General features: G+C 46.7%; 1 protein-coding gene and 1 long non-coding RNA gene across 8 annotated transcripts in view; both read right to left on the bottom strand.

Annotated features, from left to right (window-relative positions):
- Positions 1 to 18,266, bottom strand: part of TAFA5 (TAFA chemokine like family member 5) — a 501,003-nt gene that overhangs the window by 436,027 nt on the left and 46,710 nt on the right. The window lies entirely within an intron of this gene.
- LOC128326480 (uncharacterized) overlaps positions 1 to 18,266 on the bottom strand; it is a 37,626-nt gene that overhangs the window by 18,303 nt on the left and 1,057 nt on the right. The gene's annotated exons all lie outside the window — the stretch shown is intronic.

Raw genomic sequence — 18,266 nt, 5'->3', positions numbered from 1 at the left:
GGAAATTATTGGTATCTGTATTGGTTCCAATTAATAGCAATTATTCTGCATCATACTGATGATGCTCAGAGTATGATAAATGGAATTAAGCTGATGCACTGGATCGATCCAGTCTATCAAGTTGGAGCACTTACCAGAACTAAAGAAGCAGAATTCCTTCTACCTTCTAATTGGAATTTAGCTGACTTCTAGGCAGCCACAGTAAAATGCTGAGTTCCTCTCCCCTGTCAATTGTTCCAAATGCCACCCAAAAGAAAGGGCCTTCACAACATTGTGTCCTTTCCCCAGCACATTACATTACAAGAAAAGATTGGTTATCCCCTCAAGTTAGAGATCAATCTTGGTGAGGTGTCATACATTCTTTGAGATGTGACATCTGGGAAGCAAATCTACCAGCAACGAACACATAGGATATTATGTGGCACTTTGCTGGAGACACAATCATACATGAGAGCAGTAAAATGACCACAGCAACAGGAAATTAGTATCCAGTAAGAGCAAAGAAATCATTTGCCACCTTCTGATATGCAGCATATAGGAAACATAGAAGTTTATGGTACCTGTACAGTTTTCAACATCATCTACTTTAATTGTCATTCTAGAGAACTGATTCCCCCTCCCCAAAGATTGTCCATATCCTAATTAAAGGCATATTTTGTTAAGGTAAACATATCAGAAGACTCAATGTTACTACATATGGCTCCTTAGAAATTAGGGATATGCACAAACCAGTTCGGTGGTCCTTTTACGGACTTCTGAACAGGTTTGGAGGTCAGCATTTGGACCAGCTCAGAGGTGAAGGGTTACCTTTAAGGAGCAGGGATGGTGCCCATCCCACCCCACACTGCTGCTTTTTCCCCCAGCTGGTGCCGTCTCCAAAAACGCTGGCGTGGGGCTGCTGTGTACCTCCTTGCAGTTAGCGTCATACCGGAAGAGGCCAGTGCACATGTGCATGTGTGACTTGTGTACGCACACCGGCTACTTCCGCTACCACAATGACCGGGGCTGCAAGGAGGTACACAACAACCCTCACCAGCATTTCTGCAGACAGCACCAACGTGGAGAAAGTGGTGATGGGGCATGGGCACCCCCCACTCCTTAAAGATAAAGCCTCCTGGGAGTGCACGAACCTGTTTGTGCACATCCCTATTAGAAATGATTGATATTCTTTCTTCATTAGTACAGCATTTAACTTCCAAAAGTGATTCTTTTGTATTATTATGATTTTTTAAATATTACATTTTTGATGATGTTCACCAAAGAAGTTTTATCTCATTCAAATGAATTACCAGCTCAAGCTTCTTTTAATCTCTGAGGGAAGCTTGCACCAGGCAGGAAGGATCTAATGGTCCTATTCAGTTCTCTAGAGTCACAGAGAACTGTCAGACAAGTTAAAAAGAGTTACAATATTTTGCTGGAGAGTGCAAGTATCCAGAGTTGGAAGGACCAGTGCTAGGCATACTGTATCTTGGAGAAAAAACTAGGAACTCCAGTTAGATAAAACTTCTTTATTCGTATTAAAGGCAATACACATGACAGCAGCTCTATACATTAAACTGACACTTGTTCTCTAGATCTACTGCAGAACTCATAGCATGCTTAAGCAATCTGAACAATATTGGCAAGTGACAGTACAGCTGTCATATTTTCATGCATATAACCAGCGGGTTTTTCTGTTTTTTGCAAACAAAAATGTAATGAAGGATTTTTAAAAGCATTTAAAGGGATTTAAATGCCATTCCCCTGCCAAGGGTGGGGAGCACACTCCAAATTCCACTGGGCACACTCTTTCCAGGTGGTGGCCAATTGTGGCTGCTCCACTGATGTGCCAACATTTTGCCCATAGTCTGGCCATGGAACTTGCTGGGATCAGACTCTGCAAATGAGCAGCTGGGAAGGGCTACCCTCTCCTGCAACTGGAGTTTAGCTGGCCAGTTTGATGAATGTCTGCAGCGTGATTTACATTTCCAAACTGAAACTGCAGGTTCACCAATCTCTGGTTTCGTGTTAAGTATTTAACCAGGCCAAAGTGTGCGAGTCCCTCTCATCTAGAAAACCTCTCTGTTCTATGTTCTATGTACATTACTTGTAAAAGGGATAAGATAATTCTATTTACCCCCACCACTGCAATCTCTGTTGCTAAGTCCAGTAATTTTGTCAAGTTTCCCTTGTCTGGCTCCTAAATCCATGGTCAAGACCTGGATTTTCCCATGTGTGGAGACCACAATGAGGTAAATGGGCAAACAACAATGATAAAATGTATACACATAGTACAGTTTTCCTCCTTTAATGCAAACAGAAAAATGATATAAAGATGCTTCCACCCCCACCCCCACTCCCCCGTAGAGATAATTTTGGAAGCAGAGCTTTCTTTTGAAAGCAACAGACTATAGGTCAAGTGACATGTCTTTCTGAGAAAATATTTCTAGAGAAAACCTCATTTGCCTATGGAAGAGCTGTATTTATTCTGCAGCATTATGAGCTCCTCTTAACATGCAGTCTAGCAAGGTTTTTTCATTGCCTGTGCATTTCAGTTTCCCAGGATGTCATACAACCATCATTTTTTATTTGAATCTGGTGGATTGTTCTTTGTAATACTGCTAGGTAGACTAATATAAATATTTATGTTTCTCAGCATTAAACTGTTTTACTGCAGCAGATAACTTTGCCCACTGATTACACCAACTAGGCTGATCTTTATTCACTTTTTCTATTTAAAATTCAAAGGAGGAAATCATTTATTTATTTATCTGTTTGTTTGTTTATATTATACATTTATATACTGCCCCGAACCAAAGTCTTGTGGTGGTTCACAATCATAAAACAACAATAAAATAAATAAAACATTACAAATAAATAAAACAAAATAAAACAATACAAATAAATAAAATCAATTAAAACTCCAAAAAAGCTGCTTAAAATGAAAAATTTACAATATTTAACATTACAAAAGCTAAAAGGCCTGGTTAAAATGATGAGTCTTCAAAGATCTTTTAAAAACCGCTAGAGATGGGGAGAGTCCTTTGTCAGCAGGAAGTACATTCTAAAGTCTTGGAGTGACAACTGAGAAGGCCTGTCCCTGAGTTGCCACCAAATGACTTGAAGGTAGCCACACATGGGCCTCCCCTGACGAATGCAGTGGACAGTGGGGATCATGCAAAAGAAGACGCTCTCTTAAATACCGTGGGCCTAAGCTGTTTAGGGCTTTATAGGTTATAACCAGCACTTTGTATTTTGCCCGGAAACCTATTGGCAGCCAGTGTAAATCCTGTAATATAGGAGTAATATGGTCTCTTCAAGATGACCCGGAGACCAACCTGGCTGCCTCATTCTGTACTAATTGTAATTTCCGGACTATGTACAAAGGCAGTGGTTTTGCCTTTGTACTATGTACAAAGGCAGTGGTTTTGCACATTTAGGGCATTGCAGTAATCAAGTCTGGAGGTTACCAGCAAATGTACTACTGTTTTGAGGTCATGAATCTCAAGAAACGGACGCAGCTGGTGTATCAACTGAAGCTGATAAAAACCACTTCTGGCCACTGCCTCAACCAGAGAAACCAGGGAGAGGTGTGAATCCAGAAGCACTCCCAAACTGCGTACCTGTTCCTTCTGAAGAAGTGTGACCCCATCTAGAACAGGCAGATCAATATCGTTTCCCAAGTAACGACCCTGCACAACAAGTACTTCCATCTTGTCTGGATACAGTCTCAGTTTGTTATCCCTCATCCAGCCCATTACTGCCTCCAGGCAGGCATTCAGGGAGGATATGCCTTTTCCTGATGAAGTTGACATGGAAAAATAGATTTGGGTGTCATCAGCGTACTGATAGCACCCAGCACCAAATCCCCAGATGATCTCTCCCAGCGGTTTCATGTAGATGTTAAAAAGCATTGGAGACAATATGGAGCCCTGAGGGACCCCATATAAATGCTAAGGTTTTGAAGAGCAACAGTCTCCAAGCGACACAATCTGGAATCTGCCCGAGAGATAGGAGCCAAACCACCACAAAGCAGTGCCTCCTACACCGAACTCCCTCAGATGTTCCAGAAGGATACTTTGATTGATAGTATCGAAAGCCACAAAGAGATCCAAAAGGACCAACAGAGTCACACTTCCTCCATCAAGTCCTAATTGGAAATCATCCATCAGGCCGACCAAGGGAGTCTCCACCCTGTAGCCCGCCCGAAAACCAGTTTGAAATGGGTCTAGATAATCAATTCCTTCCAAGACCACCAGGAGCTGGGAGGCCACCACCTTCTCAATCACCTTACCTAACCATGCGAGGTTGGAGACAGGCCTGTAGTTATTAAACTCTGAGGAATCCAAGATAGGCTTCTTAAGAATAGGTCTAATAATTGCCTCCTTTAAACAAGGGGGCATCCTGCCCTCCCTCAGAGAGGCATTAATAATTGCCACTAGGCCCTCCACAACAACCTCCCTGCCAGACAGAGTAAGCCATGTCAGGTAGACAGGTGGTAGGACACACTATTCCAAGCAGCTTATCCACATCCTCAGGAGTCACAAACTGAAAGTGATCCAGTTTAACCACACAAGAGGAATTGCTGGATACCTCTGCATCTGATACTGCTCTAACTGTGGAGTCGAAGTCTAAATCGGCCTGAATACGAGAGATTTTGTCCATGAAAAACTCATTAAAAGCATCACAGCGAGCAAATGATGGATCTAAATGTTGATTCAGGGGAGCAGGGGGTCCTACTACCCCCCTCACATCATAAAAAGCTCTGTTGGACGTGAGTTTGCAGAAGCAATACGGGCAGAAAAGAAGCACTTCTTTGCTACAGGTACAGCCAGAGCATAGATCTTCATGTGCACTCTATGTTCTAATCTGTCGGATTTGAGTCGAGTCTTCCTCTACTTGCATTCTAGTCATCTACCTTGCTGCTTCAACTCCCGCAGATCTTCTATATCCCAAGGAGCCATTTTTGCAACGGGTCGGAAAGGACGCTTAGGAGCGATCACATCTACTGCCCTGGTAAGTTGACTATTTCCAATTTTCTACCAGGACATCAACTGGATCGTCGGCTGAGCCAACATTAAATCCAACCAAGGCTTCTTGGAATCCTATTGGATCCAATAACCTTCTTGGACGGGCCATTGTAATAGGCCCCTCACCCCTGCAGAGGTGGGACATAACTGTAAATCCAATCTTAACCAGATGATGGTCAGTCCATGACAATGGTGAAATCATAGGAGTTCCCATACACGGAATACCACCCTCATCAGAGTGAAAGACCAGATCAAGCATGTGACCAGCAGTATGTGTCAGTCTGAAGACAACTTTGGATAGGCCCATAATTGTCATGGCCGCTGTGAACTCCTGAGCTGCTCCAGACAACCCAATCCCGAAGTGGACGTTGAAGTCCCCCAGCACCACAAGCCTGGGGCACTCCAACACCAAATCCTAGACCAGGTCCGCAAGCTCAGTTAGGGACTCTGTTGGGCAGCGGGGTGATCAGTACACCAACAGAAGTCCCAAGCATAAGTATACACACTCAGTATGATCAGTCGTTCTGACAGGGATTCTGGTAAGGGAGATATTATCCTTAAAGACCACAGCCACTCCACATCCCTACCCACATTCCCTCACCTGCTCCTCAACAAAATATCCTGGAGGGAGAAGCTGGGCCAAAAATGGGCCACCAGCCTCCCCAACCAAATCTCTGTAATAAACATGAGGTCAGCCCCTTCATCCGTGATCAAATCATGGATTATTTCAGATTTATTTTGGACAGACCTGGTGTTGAAGAGGAGCAAGGCAAGGCTCTGCGGGTAGTTGGCACTGCTCCCCAAGGTCAAAGAGCTGACAGGGCAGCCAGAAGGGGAAACCCCTATTAAGTTTCTGATTTCCCTTCCCCTGCTGACCTGCCAACATAACGTCTTCTATTTCCCATCACCACTGGAATAGTCACCCCGAGACCAGTGGAGATGCCCCTTCGTATCCCCATCTCCAGACAGACTCAAAACAATGAAAACAATCCAAACCAGGCCAAACTCACCCCCCCTCCCGCAGCCCAAAGATACCCCTCGTTGCTCACTGAAGTGGCTCCCCAAAGGGGCAACCCCCATTGGTGTCACCTCTTCAGTGGTGACCCCAATAGTGGCTGACCCACCGCCACTGGCAGCCTTCTTAAATAGCCCAAGGGTGGGCAGGTGGAGCCAAAACTACTCAGTCATGCAGCCCAAGGGCCCCAGTCCTGCCAACACTCACACAGCCTGCAGAGATGGCAGGCAGGAGTCCCTTAGGTGGTTGGTGGCAACAATAGCAGCAGAGGAGCAGCACCCAGTAGTCAGACACGGTCTCCCACCCTCTGCCCTCCTGCAGGTAGATGGAAAGTGGTCTCCTCCTCTGCTGGGCATAGGAAACAGGCAGAAGCTACTCTTTTTGTTAAACTTGTGGTCAAGCACACTCATTGGAAAAAATGTTGTACCTGTTTGTTTGTTTTCTTTATACCCCCAATTTGTTTTTCCATTGTAATCTCTAAAAGGCTCTTTTCAGAGTAACACAATTTCCTAGCTCTGTTACAGCAATTCTGGATCAAACTTAGCTTCATTCTTAAATTACAGCACTGATATCAGTTTTAGTGGAAAACCGAAGTGCAGGAATTAATCTGTAGTGACTGACTACAAGAGAGAATATTCAAAAGGCATCCACTGCTGTTCACGATACCTTTCAACTGTGATGTAAAAAAAAAACCAAAACAAAAAACAAAAAAAAACCACCCAGGCAGGTACTATCACCTCTGTCACCCTGTCAACATCCATTTCAGAGGGGAAGTACATACACAGACAAGCACTGCTGAATCCACACTACAAGGTCTGCGAGCACAGGCTCTCTACAAAAGTGTTCAGACAGTTAGTACACATTTCAGAAGACCACAGAAGGGGGGAAAGTAAAAGTATAAATATTAACACACAAAGCAGATTTTAAGAATTTATCTGTTGAAATCCTCTTTGCCAGGTCAGGAGGCAATAAATTCAATTATGATAAAAAGATAAACACTTCTACAGTGAGAGATAGAAAAAACCAGAAAACCAAGTATGGATTTGAAATTTTTAGATAGCAAGTGTTCCAGTACAAAATTGACCATCTTGACACTGAAGATTTATTTAAAGGTTGCTATCAGGAATTTTCCTACAGGTTAATTTATATGTCAGTTTGAACATGACCCATACCCATGGGTCTCTATAAAAAGAATTCCCCACTTATGAGGGTCCACATACTATTTTGACAAAATGAGCCAATTCTTACAATGTTCTACGGTTTATACAAAATTCTTCAGTAGGGCAGTTAGACTTGCAACAGCTGAAAAATAGAAGCAACCCAAACTGGTGGGAGACAGGAGCAGAGGCTTTTCTTTTGTACAGGGCACTGAACTCTTTTAGTTTTCTCCCCACTCTACAAAAGTGAGTTACAAAGCTGAGTAATACCTGCAGTAAACAATCCATTTTTATTCCATCTATACTTCACTTCAATGCCCTATAATAAGCTTATCTAATGCTGCCATACATATTACAAGACAAACTGGCAGCAGGAATAACTACTAATGGGTGCATTAACAAAATCTTAGCAGTGAAGTAATTGCCAATAAAGTTTTGTAAATTCAACAGTGATATGCCACTCATACAGAAATACATGTTAATTAATCCAGATAATTACCAATGTGCATTAGAGCAGCTTCTTATGCAATGTTTGGCACTATGGTGTAGTTACAAGTATAAAAGACACGAGCACCGTCAACTGTGAAAGACATGTATGCACATTATTTAATATTTGCCCACTGAAGATGCATGGAAGTAGAGTTATATTTTCGCAGTAGTTGCTTCTTAAAAAGGTACAAACTGAGAAATGAATGTTTACTCCTTTTCAACTATTTTGACATTCATATTCTCTGAAGCAAAACACAAATATCTGTATTAAGAAGCCAAGTCTATATTTCACCAATTATAATGCAGTGGAAGAATAAACAGTTGTACCTCTACCACTCTTACAACTACTTTAAAAGATTATTATAGTACGTCCAGTAGCAATGCAAATCTCATTAAGTGAACAATTAGGAAGAACACTTTATAAGAGTTATTTTGAAGACCTAGTATTTCCTTTGACAAAGTAGTAAAGAGATTGTGATGAGTGGAAACCTGTTTGTCAGCCTGGGACACTACAAGTGAGGGGTTATGTACCCAAAATTAGAGAGGTTAACAGCCTTATACTTATGTGCACCAATATCACCAAGAAATGTGTATTTTATCTCTGCTTCCATTTATTTATTTATTTATTTATTTTTGCATTTTTATACTGCCTTTCGTTAAAAGATAGCCCCAAGGCGGTTTACAAAAGTTAAAAACATACAATAAAAAACACAATAAAAACATCATGCTAAAAGTATAAAAACATATAAAAACAGGGATAAAACAATACAACAAATAAACACACCAAGAAGCAGCAGTAAAAACGATTATGTAAAAGCCTGGGTAAAAAGCCAAATCTTTACAAGCTTTCTAAAAGCCGTGATGGAGTCCGAGGAATGAATGGCCACTGGGAGAGCATTCCAGAGTCTGGGGGCAGCAACAGAGAAGGACCTGTCCCGAGTGCACGACAGCCGGGCCTCTCTCATTGTCGGCACCTGGAGCAGGGCCCCCTCAGATGTCCTCGTCAAGCGGGCAGCAACCCTTGGGAGCAGGCGGTCCCTCAAATACCCCGGGCCCAAACCGTTTAGGGCTTTAAAGGTCAAAACCAGCACCTTGAATTGGAACCGGAAACGAACCGGCAGCCAGTGCAGCTCTTTCAAAATGGGGGTGATATGTTCCCAATGGGCAGCTCTGGATAAAACCCTCGCTGCCGCATTTTGCACTAGCTGCAGTTTCCGGATATTCTTCAAGGGCAGCCCCACGTAGAGCGCGTTACAGTAATCCAGCCGCGACGTGACTAAGGCGTGGGTAACCGTGGCCAGATCTGCCTTCTCGAGAAAGGGACGCAGCTGGCGCACCAGCCGAAGCCATGCGAAGGCACCCCTGGCCACCGTTTCCACCTGAGCTTCCAAAAGCAGAGCCGGGCCCAGTAGTACCCCCAAGCTGCGTACTTGCTCCTTCAAGGGGAGTGCAACCCCATCCAGAACCGGTAAAATCTCCTCATCCCGATTGGCTCTCCTACTGACCAACAGTACCTCTGTCTTATCCGGATTCAATTTCAGTTTGTTAGCCCACATCCAACCCATCACGGTCTCCAGCCCCCAGTTCAGGACATCCACCGCCTCCCTAGGATCAGATGACAAGGAGAGATAGAGCTGAGTGTCATCCGCATATTGCTGACAACTCAGTCCAAATCCCCGGATGACCTCTCCCAGTGGCTTCATGTAAATGTTGAACAGCATGGGGGAAAAGACCGAACCCTGCGGGACCCCACAGGCCAACAGCCACGGGGCCGAGCAGTAGTCCCCCAACACCACCTTCTGGACCCTCTCCTCAAGAAAGGACCGGAACCACTGCAACGCAGTGCCTCCGATTTCCATACTCGAGAGGTGGCCCAGAAGGATACCATGGTCGATGGTATCGAACGCCGCCGAGAGGTCCAGCAGAACCAACAGGGACGCACTCCCCCTGTCTAGTTCCCGGTGTAGGTCATCCACTAGAGCAACCAAGGCAGTCTCAGTCCCATACCCGGGTCAGAAGCCAGATTGAAAAGGGTCCAGATAATCCGTATCATCCAAGACCCTCTGCAGCTGGGATGCCACCACACACTCTATCACCTTGCCCAAAAAGCCCATCTAACCTTTGCTGTCCCCACCAAGCTCTTTCTGCTCGGGTTTTTATCCTGCCAACCCCAGTAGGGTAGCTGAGGGCTGTGTGAGATATAAGTATAAGTATAACGAACAGGACACAGGATGAACTTTTAAATAAAACAAAAAGAAGTTTATTTATGTGCTTTATTGACTACAGAAAAGCCTTCGATTGCATCAACCATGTCAAGTTGTGGAACATCCTTTGGAAAATGGGTGTCCCAGAACATCCCATTGTTCTCATGAGAAACCTATACAGAGGACAGGAAGCCACAGTCCAGACAGAACATGGTGAAACAGACTGGTTCCATATCGGCAAAGGAGTAAGACAAGGCTGTATACTTTCTCCGTATTTATTCAGCTTATATGCTGAACATATACTGAGAGAAGCTGAATTCAAAGAAGATTAGCATGGTTTTAAAGTTGGAGGAAGAAACATCAATAACTTGCGCTACACTGATGACATGACTCTGATAGCTGGAACGCAGATGATCTGCAAGCTCTAGTAATGAATGTCAAGGAGTAGGAGTGGGCACAGAACCGCCAACTGTGGTCCAGCACTGGGGTGGGAGGGTACCTTTAAGAGCGGTGGGAGGGTTTACTTACCCCTCCCGCTGCTTTCCCGCTCTTTTGCCGTAATTGCCAGAGTAATTGGGGTGGCAGGATACCTCCCTGCCGCCCCTTCCCCGACATTGCTGGGAAAACTCCCAGCAGTCCTTTGCGCGGTGCGCGTGCACGTCACAGAGGCGCGCACATCTCTGTGACGTGCGCGCGTGCCGCACAAAGGACTGCTGGGAGTTTTCCCAGCAACATCAGGGAAGGGGCGGCAGGGAGGTATCCTGCCGCCCCAATTACTCTGGCAATTATGGCAAAAGAGCGGGAAAGCGGCGGGAGGGGTAAGTAAACCCTCCCGCCACTCTTAAAGGTATCCCTCCCACCCAAACCAGACCGCCCAGGTCTGGACCGGTCCAGACCAGTCCGGAGGCTATTTCAATGGCCTCTGGACCGGTCCGGGCCCATCCCTATCAAGGAGCGCAGTGAAAAAATGGTGTGCGTGCCACACAAAGGACTGCTGGGAGTTTTCCCAGCAACATCGGGGAAGGGGCGGCAGGGAGGTATCCTGCCGCCCCAATTACTCTGGCAATTACAGTGAAAGAGCGGGAAAGCGGCGGGAGGGGTAAGTAAACGCTCCCACTTAAAGGTACCTCTAAAAGGTACCCCCCCACACCCGAACCGGACCGCCCAGGTCTGGACCGGTCCGGACCGGTCCGGAGGCTATTTCAATGGCCTCCGGACCGGTCCGGGCCCATCCCTATCAAGGAGCGCAGTGAAAAAAATGGGAATATGACTAAATATAAAGAAGACTAAACTAATAATAATGGACACAGCAACCACCATCAGAATTGATAATGAAGACACTGAAGTGGTGGGTAGGTTCTGCCTTTTAGGATCGACCATCAACAGTAAAGGATCCAGCAGTCAAGAAATATCCCACAGACTAGCACTTGGTGGGGTTGCAATGAAGGCCTTGGAAAGGATATTTAGATGCTGTGACATGTCTATACCTACAAAGATTAGAATCATTCTAATCTTTGAATAGTTTTTCCAGTGACATACAATGGTTTTTCCCATGACACTCTATGGATGTGAAAGCGGGACTTTGAAGAAGCAAGACAGAAAAAGTATTGACGCTTTTGGACTTTGGTGCTGGAGAAGACTTTTGAGGATACCATGGACAGCCAGTAAAACAAACAAATAGATCATAGAACAAATCAATGCAGAATTTTCACTTGAGGCACAAATAACCAGGCTGAAACTATCATACTTCAGAAACATTATGTGAAAACCCAGCTCCCTTGAGAAGTCCATAATGCTGGGAAAGGTTGAAGGAAAGAGAAGAAGAGGACGACCGGAAGCATGATGGATGGACTTGATTACGACAGCAAGGAATGCACCACTGAGAGACCTTAAAGGCCAAGAAGACAGGTCATCCTGGAGAAAATCTATCTATGTGGTCACTAAGAGTTGACACAACTTGACAGCACTTAGTCAATCCATCAAAAAGTGCATGCTATGAATATTTTAAAAAACTGTTATCTGAAACACATTACAGATAACATATCAAGTTTCAAGACCAACTTCTGCAAATCCATTTTAAATTGTTTCCCAACATAATAACAAATGGCTAACAGATGATGTGATAAGGACCTTGGTGGAAAGAAAACTAATTGGGTGTTATCCAGCCACTTCTTCTCTAGATTCTACTTTTGTTTTGTTTTTTGGTTCCTTGCTACCACCATCTCCTTAGTACCAGCCCCAGGATCCCAATAAGGAGGACCTGGATCACACAGTCTTTGTTCATTAGGAATCAGTGGCTTCTGGCTTTCCCTTCTACACAGATGTAAAGAATAGGGAATGCAGAGAAGACTGTATGAGCCAAACAGGGGTGTCTGGGCAGTGGGAAACTCTCTTTAGAGTGTTCAAACAAACTACTAACCCCACACAGTCAAAATATACAAAATGGATTTATTACAAGTTTAGGAACAAAGATCAGGGGTAAAAGAGAATACCAGGCATACCATGACCAGCAAATGACCTCCACCTATCAGCTGAGTGGCGGAGCTGATCCTCCGCTGTAGCAGGTGCAGGACAGCATGCCGCTGCTCTGAACAGCTTTCAGTTGCGGCAGGAGGAGAGATAAGCACCTATTAATATACAGTTAGATTTGCCTCCTTCTGCCCACCCTTCTTGTGGCACCTGCAGTGGCCACCGCTTGACTACGCATAGGAGGCAGGAGGAGGGAATGCAATGCAGCTATCAGCATCAGTAGCGCACAGTAACTAAAAGGTTGAAGTTTGTAGTTAAGGATGTGCACAAACTGTGGTTCAAACCATGGTTCTAGCACAGTTTGGGAGCAGGGCCTGGGAGCGTTAAGAAAGTGGAGAGCAGGTCCTTACCTGCTGTTTGCCAACCCATGCAGCTTCCTGTTGGGGTGGTGCACATCCTAAATTCTATTTATCTGAATCAACTTAATCAAGTTATTCAGCCTTTTCCTAAAAAAGAAAAACGGTTTGTACCACATCTTTCTTACAAGGAATTGATGAAATTCTCAGTGACTAGCCAACCCGCACAGAGCATCTGTGCTCTTTGGGGCTGGCTGTATCCCCCTCCCTCCTTTCTGCTCCACACTCTTTCCCCTCTTCCCCTCCCTCCCACCCCACTCTCTTGCCCCCTCCCTCGCCACTCTCTCTTGCCCCCTCCCCTCGTCACTCTCTTTGCCCCCTCCCCTCCCTCCCCACTCTCTCATCTTCCTGCCCTAGTCTCTCCTGCCCTCCCCTCCCCCTGCTCCTCTCTCCTGCCTTCCCCCTCTCCCCCTCCTCACTCTCTCTTGCCCTCCCCCTGCCCCCTCCTTCTTGCCCTCCCCTCCCCCCTCCTTCTTGCCCTCCCCCTCCCCCGCTCCACTCTCTCTTCCCCTCCCCCTGCTCCACTCTCTCTTGCCTCCCCCCGCTCTCTTGCCCTCCCCTCCCCCCCTACATTTTATTTTACAGTACTTACCGGGCTCCTCCTCCCGGAAGTCCCACCGCCCGGTCCCTCCCACCCCAGCCTCCCACGGGCGTCTGGCCTCGGCGGCTGGTTCCACCACCGCCCGGCCGTGAGCCGCCTCTGCGGTTGGGCGCAGCGCCTCCGTAGCTGAGTGCAGTGCCTCCGCGGCCCGGCCCACCGCTGGGCCAAGTGCCGCCTTTGCGGCCGGGCCTGACAGGCCCGTTGCCGCCACTTGCTAGCCTCTGTGGCCGGCCTCTTTGAGGCCGGCGACCTCTCCCCCACCCCCACTTTCTTGTCCAGGCTGCCGGGCTGAGTCCCGCTGCTGCGGCCGGGCCCGCCGCCACCTCGCCCAGGCTCACTGCCTCACCTCCGCGGCCGGGTCTGGCCGGGCCGGGCCTGCAGCCACCGTTGCAGCCCACAGCCTGGCCCGCAGCTGGCCAAATACTCCCAGGTGCGCTGCGCCAGCCAATCTGGCGCCTCTGCAGCCCAGCCAATCAGCTAGGCTGCCAGGACACATTTTCCCTTGGCACACCTAGGAGAAATATATATATACTAGCTGACCCGTGCGGCCGCCGCCGCCTCGCCTCCGCGGCCGGGCCCGGCCAGTCCCGCCGCCTCGCTTCCGCGGCCGGGCCCGGCCAGGCCAGGCTACCTCTCTCTCTCCTCCCGCGCCCCGTCTCCGGCGGGGCAGAGTGCGGCCACCGCCGCCAGCGGGCCTCGCCGGCCCCAGAGTGCCGCCATCAGGCCCGCCGCCTTGCCTCCGCGGCCGGGCCCAGCCCGGCCAGTCCCGCCGCCTCGCTTCCGCGGCCGGGCCCGGCCCCGCCGCCTCACTGGGCCCCGCCACCTTGCCCCGCCTCACTGGGCCCCGCCTCCACGACCTGGCCCGCTGCCATCGCGCTGGGCCCGCCGCCTCACCCCGCCTCACGGCCGGGGCCGCCGCCACCTTGCTGGGCCCACCGCCTCGCTGGGCTCCGCCGCCGCGGCCCTGGGCCCGCCGCCTTGCCTCCGCAGCCGCCCAGCAAGCGAATTCTCCTGGGTGTGCTACCAGCCAATCAGGCGCCCCCTGCAGCCCAGCCAATCAGCTGGGCTGCCGGGACGCATTTCTCCTGGGCACACCCAGGAGAATTATATATATAGATATATAGATGTTTCATGCACTCACCATTCAGAATTGCTACATTTTAAAAATAGAAAATCATAAGATACGTTTCAAGTAGTTCTTTGTTTAACCAAGTTAGCTCAGTTATGGAATTAAAGAAAAGTAGAAACAGTTTGAGAGCTGATCTTTTGAAAATACTTTGAGAGGTTTCCCTATAGAATACCGATTAGGCTGTATTGTAATGAGAATGTGTCATGGCAGAGTTCACCCTTGTACTGAGCAAGAAGACCCAGATAAGACACTGGCTGGCTAGCTGCTAAATCACATTTTCATGTTCCATTCAGTTCAATTTTATTGCAATTTTTGATCAAATATACAATCCAGATCAAATAAAGTGTATAAGGATAAAACAGAATTAAAAAGTAAGAAAAAACAATTACAATTGACTGTTTCTGATAAACCATGTGCAGATCTTAATTGCAGCCATACAAAATATAAGGCATCGCCTTATATTTTATAATGCAAGGCATTGGTGTATGATCAGAAAGAGATAATATAAATAAGTTTATATAAAATTAATCTGAATTATCAGGATATTTCAGAATGAGAGGAGCAATATATTTGGAACACAGCTCATGATAGAAGGAACAATACAGAAGCACATGACCAACTGTCTCAATACCTCCATTTCTATAATAATTTCATGTAGTTTAGGAAGTAGGTATAAAGACCTATTTGCTCCCTGGAAAAGGCAGCCAGTAAGCAGAAAACAGTAAGCAGTGGTGTACATATGTCATTTTGGCACCTGGACCACCACTGCCATGACCCCCCACACACACTGTGAGGACCCCCTATATTTGGGGGGGGGGGCTACTGTCACCACCCCACAACCTCCTCACCACTCCCCCACTGCACCAAACAGCCAAAATCTACCTTAGTTTTAGCCACCAATGTGTGCGGCCAGGGGGCGGAAGCGTGGGGGATGAGCAGAGCAGGCCTTCCCCTGCCCCGTGGCAGCAGTGGTGGTGGAAGGAACGGCTGTTTGGCCTGCCTGCCTGGCCCAGCAGCCCTTGAAAACTGTGAGGCACTCCAGCATGCCTGTGCAGTTCAGCGCCTTGCACAATACACCACACTATTTGAATGTATACATTCTGGCTGACCGAGACCAGAATAAATGCAAGCCATCCAGAACCAAAGTTAAATTAGACTATGCCTATGTGACTGGAACTTGAGACAATGTAATGACGATTCCAATCCAAAGCATCTGTACTGACCTTGGTGATTTGGGCAATCATGTTGACATGTGGCCAAATAGGGACATGCATTCATTTCAAGATGAGCAGCAGAAGGAGCAGAATCCATGTTGTGCTGTTTGGCATCTGCTCTAGTCCAATGACTCCAAATAAGCCACCAAGGGAGCAGCAATCTATTTTGGCGTTTGGGAAGTCTCAAGTATGCTTCATGCTCTGAGCCTCATTTTCAGTTCCTGCCTGCACCACAGCATCATGAAGCATGAAAACGAACATAAAACTCTATCTCTGTTCAGATTCCCACCTATCCCACGAGAGAGAGAGAGAGAGAGAGAGAGAGAGAGAGAGAGAGAGAGAGAGAGAGAGAGAGAGAGAGAGAGCGCAGGTGGTTTTTGCTGCTTGCCTTGGAGTTTACTTGCAATGACCCTTCTCAGTTTTAGTTCTAACATTCTCATTGGAACTATTGCTTTGTTCTGGACAGTAATAGTGGAAAAATAGCAAAATTTTGAACAGGAGAACTGGAGATGGTCAGTGTTCCCTCTAAGGCATGTGTGAGTGTGCACAATCACACATTTTTTGATGTCCACTCAGTAAATCTTAGATTCCACTAATGTTGAATCAGGAAGGTCCCACACTGAATGCATGTGTACACACACTACCTTTATACTGCTGTCCACAATAAAACTCAGATCACACACAGATGGGGGGGTGGAGAACACTGGATCTGGTTCTCACATAGAATGGCAAGCTTCTGCTGGGTGGACTTATTTCAGTGACCTATAAAACACGTCTCCATGTGGATATCTGTACAAAATTTGGCAGCACGGTCTCTTGGAGTTCCTTGTATTGGGTGGAAAAACACAAAGCTATGAGCAGAAGAAATGGAAGTGGCTCCCTCACTAAGAGTACGTACTGTAGTGGGAATGAAATAGCAAGGAACAGCAAGCCTGGTGGTGGCTCACATCCAAGCCTTTGAGCCCTGGCTCAACTTACCTCCTCTGCCTTCTCCTCCTCCTCCTCCTCCTCCTCCACCTACTGCTGCTGCCACCACAGACCAGCCAGCGTCCCACCTGACTTCTGTGGCCCTTGTTACTGCTGCTGCCAATCACTTGCTTGTCTGCCTGGCTTCCACAGTCACTGAAAAATGTCATTCCTGCTGCCTGCTTGGCCTCAATAGGGCCTCTGAAATGCTGCTGTTGCCAGCTGCAATGAAGAATGATGGTTGGTGTCACCACTCCTCATGCCAGGTGGTGATGTCATACTGCATTGTGGCCATGACAGCAGCATTTTGGATGGCCTGCAGAGATCAGGCAGGCAACATTTTCCAGGGCCTGTGGAGGCCAGGAGGGCAGGCAAGTGGTTGGCAGCAACAGTAACAACAAACCGTGGAGTCACAGTAGGCATTTGGTTTGCAGCAGTGACAGCAAAAAATGGTAGGGCAGGCAGAAGTGGCCAGTGAAGGGCCTCCCCAGCAAATGGCAGGACTCCAGTGGCTCCTGGAGGGCTGTATTCACAGATAAACAGATGAATATGAAAATGAAATTCCCATCATACACTACTGTGTATCACGAGCCAGCATGGTGTAGTGGTTAGAGTGCTGGCCTAGGACCAGGGAGACTCAAGTTCAAATCCCCATTCAGCCATGATACTAGCTGGGTGACTCTGGGCCAGTCACTTCTCTCTCAGCCTAACCTACTTCACAGGGTTGTTGTGAAAGAGAAACTCAAGTATATAGTACACCGCTCTGGGCTCCTTGGAGGAAGAGCGGGATATAAATATAATAATAATGATGATGATGATGATGATGATGATGAAGAAACAGTGGACCACTTAATCAGCTGTTGTAAAAAGATCGCGCAGACTGACTACAAACAAAAGCATGACAAGGTAGCAGGGATGATACACTGGAACATCTGCAAAAAATACAAGCTACCTGTAGCCAAAAACTGGTGGGACCATACAATTGAAAAAGTTGTCGAAAATGAAGTTGCAAACATATTATGGGACTTCCGACTACAAACAGACCAACATCTGCCACACAATACACCAGATATAACTGTAGTCGAGAAGAAAGAAAAATAAGTCAAAATAATCGACATAGCAATACCAGGGGATAGCAGGATAGAAGAAAAAGAAATAGAAATAAATCACAAAATACAAAGATCTACAAATTGAAATTGAAAGGCTGTGGCAGAAAAAGACCAAAATAATCCCAGTGGTAATTGGCACCCTAGGTGCAATTCCAAAAAAACTTGAAGAGCACCTCAACACCATAGGGGCCACAGAAATCACCATCAGACAATTACAAAAAGCAACTTTACTGGGAACAGCCTATATTTTGCAACTATATCTGTAGCAGAATTCCCTCCCAAGTTCAAAGTGAAGGATTGTCACCAGCAATTGAGAGAAAACAGATATTTATTGCCAGCAAATACTGATCTCAGTGGAATAGTTTCCCAAAGCCTGAGATAAGGATTACATCGTGATTGCAGCTTTTATACCCTTTTCAATTACATTCAGTGTATACAATCCTCATTGGTTAGCATCACTTAATCGTCATTTTACAATTATTACAATT

The sequence above is a fragment of the Hemicordylus capensis genome, chromosome 5 (genome assembly GCF_027244095.1).
Source record: "Hemicordylus capensis ecotype Gifberg chromosome 5, rHemCap1.1.pri, whole genome shotgun sequence".
NCBI classification, from domain to species: domain Eukaryota; kingdom Metazoa; phylum Chordata; class Lepidosauria; order Squamata; family Cordylidae; genus Hemicordylus; species Hemicordylus capensis.
The sequence above is the reverse complement of the archived record's forward strand: the minus strand, read 5'-3'. Positions and strand labels throughout refer to the sequence as shown.